At 40.2% G+C, this 3273-nt stretch overlaps 1 non-coding gene across 1 annotated transcript; it reads left to right on the plus strand.

Annotated features, from left to right (window-relative positions):
• Positions 1-1500: 1500 nt before the first annotated feature.
• On the plus strand, positions 1501-1699 carry LOC139280412 (U2 spliceosomal RNA). The gene has a single exon (XR_011596669.1). It is a non-coding gene; the product is annotated as a U2 spliceosomal RNA (small nuclear RNA).
• The last annotated feature ends 1574 nt before the right edge of the window (positions 1700-3273 follow it).

The following is a 3273-nucleotide window of genomic DNA, read 5'->3' on the forward strand; positions in this document are numbered from 1 at the left end:
CTCACTGCGGGCTTCCTGCACATTCTGGCTAAATGTCCACTGAAGTTACAATTTCTACAGATAAATTGTTGAAACCTAATTGAATGGCCTCCTTCTGTGCCATAAATTTCTATGATTCTAAAGACAGCACCTCTGGCAATACAGCACTCCCTCAGTATTGTACTAAAATATTGGCCTGGATTAAATACTCTGGTCCTGAAGCAGTGCTTGAACCCATAACCTTCCCACTCACAAGTGAGTGTGTTACCAATCAAACTGACAAGTTATGTAAAGGACTTATTAAGGTGCAGATGGAAGCCAGATTTGGGCCAATGTGTTTCAGCCAGTACATTTGGATTCTCCAATTTCCTAGTCAGCGTACAGGTAATTTTTTTAATTAATCTGAGTTATTGTTGAAATTCATTGTTAAATGTGTTTTCACTGGAAAATTTTATTCTCAAGAGAATCTTGCAAAAATTAATATTCCAGTATGTTTGATATTGGAACAGTAAGATCGATCTGAATGAAGTATGAGGCATAGCTTTACAGCATATGTTTTAATCATCCTGTGGTCCCCCATATAAGCATCAAACATGTTGCAATATTCAGCATGACTATAAGTAGGTACATTAGTGATGTAACTATGACTATAATAGCTTTCTGTCTTCAGTCTGGTAATATCTGAGGAATAGGTTGAAGGACTCAGGAAAATTAATGGACCTGCTACAAAAAGTGATGGGAGAGAGGGCTACCAACTAGATCTATGTTCATTAAGTTTGTATCTGTGATTAGAATTGTATACAATCGAGGTTAATACATGTGAAGACTGTAAGTTTTAATTGGACTGGATTTTATAAAGTATGACTCCACCAGACATGTAGCAGGTTTTCTCTTAAATGACATCAAGAAGAAATAACCAAATTACAGAATGGGTGTTTAAAAGCTTGGTTGTGTGAAGTACATATTTATGCTGAGTGTGGGATGGAGTGTGCACAGTGTATACCACAGTCTCCATCTGCTGCAGAAAGCTTCTTTAGCACATAATTCATGAAAAAACGATTTATTATAAACTCTACCTGCTGATTGGAACTGTTCAAGTACTGTTGAAGGATTAATTTATTTTTTGAAATACTGTAAAGCATTAGACAATCTCAGGTAATGTGTGCTATATTGGCCGTTGGAAATTGGAACAGAATGCTATCTGTTTGAAAATGTCCCAACCTATTTAATTCTTGACCACAATGATGTTTGCAAGCTTTGTTTTTGTTAGCTGAACTTGTTTGCATGCACGTACTCCCTGATGGTCAGGAATGTGAAGCAGACTGTTAGGTACTTCAATGATGAGCTACTGCATTAAATTGATTTACTTTTTCGACAGTAACTTGCATTTTAGTAACTGCCCTGATGCAATGAAAAATGTCCCTGAGTACTTTAAGGCAAAAGAGAGGTGTGAATATAGGGCTGTAGATTTAAATAGAAAAATTAAAACTTCAAAAAAGGCATATGCTAAAGTTGGAGCAAACAACACGGCCTTTTGGCTAAGATCATGCGTAACTGACCTGACAGGGGAGTAACCATGACCCCAACGTGGTTCTCCCTGGATCAGGAAGGTGGTTCTCCTATGCTTTTTGGAAATAGGAGGTGGGTGGAGTGGCTTGACCCATCCACCTCCATGGCATGAACCTGGTATTGCAGTACTTCCAGGAACGGTGCTTGGGCTCTAGGCCTTTTGGCTAAGAGCATTAGCGCAGGGTGATCCTTGAAGTGTGCAAGGTGACCTCTGGCGTTTGTGATCTGACAAAGAATTGGAATGATTGGCTATGAATAAATAAAAAAAAACACTGAAGATAATCATGGGGAATATAGAAAGTGTAGTGCGGAGATTAGAAGGGAGTTGAAAAATGACTAGCAGATAATATAAATAGAAATAGTATTGGCTGTGACAAACAAATAAAATGTAAAAGAATAGTTGAAGAGAGGATGGGACCACATGGATGAAGGAAAAAGTCTAATTGTGAAAAATTAAAGTATAGTCAAAGCATTAAATATATTGCGTCAGTTTTTATAAGTAATGATGGAAGTGAGAACATAGATTACTAGAGGAGGATAGAGAAGAATTTGATAGTTAATCAGAAAAGGATGTGATTTTGAAAAAGCTAGCAGAACTCAATGTAGATAACTTACTGGGCCTTGATGGCAGCACTCAAGGTTGTCTTATCTATCTGAGCCCATCTATTATATCTTCACCATTGTCCTCTCTTTACCAATCCTACCCACCCCCACTCCCCCCTCCCCCGCCCACCCCAGAATCGCTCAAGGATCTATCCTTGACTCCCCTTCTCTTTAACTCCCTGCCATCACTTGCTGACCTGCAGCTTCCATAAGTACACTGACAACTTCTGTTAACCCCAGGACAATCTTGTGCTGCCAGACTGCCTCTTGACACAAGTCACAAATGACTTCTTCCAAATGAATGTTGGGAAGACCACCGATACCATTTTTGACTCTGAGCATAAACTCTGTTCCCTCGCCACTGATTCTATTTTCCCTCCCTGGCTCCGCTGTCAGCTGAAGCAGACTGTACAAACCCATGGCATCCTGTTCAACCCAGAGCTGAGCTTCAAATCCCATGTCTTACCCATCACTAAGGCTACTGATTTTTACCTGCACAATATTGCATGCTTATTCACCCTTATCTCTGTCCTTCCATTGCTTTTGTCTCCTCTAGACCCAATATTCCCTCTGAAATAAAAACAGAACCTGCTGGAAATACTCAGCAGGTCAGGCTGCATCTGTGGGGAGAGAAAGAGAGTCAACGTTTCAGGTCGATGACATTGCTTCAGAACTGCCTCTGCCCTCTACAAACTACAGCATGTAAAAGTGCTGCTGCCTATATTCTGTCCCACATTATGCAATGCTCAGCCATCACTCCTGTCCTTGCTGAGTACTCCCCATCTCCCAATATATTACATTTGAACTGATCCTCAATTCTCTCTATGGCCTCATCCCACTCTATCTCTACAAACTTCTCCAGCCATATATGCCCCTTACAGCGTGCTGTTCACTGACTCTACCTTTCAGTGAATTCCCTTTTTTCACTGGTGACAGAGCCTTTAGATGTCTTGGACACACTTTCTAGAAATTCCTCCATAAAACCCTTCATAGCTCCACTTCTCTGGTTTTCTAAAAAAAAATCTCAAAACCTATCCTTTCAGCAAAACTTTTGGCCATTCCTTCTAACCTCTCCTATGGTTTGGCATCCATTACCCAATATATAGTCACTTGCGGAGTGCC

Source organism: Pristiophorus japonicus, chromosome 14, assembly GCF_044704955.1.
Source record: "Pristiophorus japonicus isolate sPriJap1 chromosome 14, sPriJap1.hap1, whole genome shotgun sequence".
NCBI classification, from domain to species: Eukaryota; Metazoa; Chordata; class Chondrichthyes; family Pristiophoridae; genus Pristiophorus; species Pristiophorus japonicus.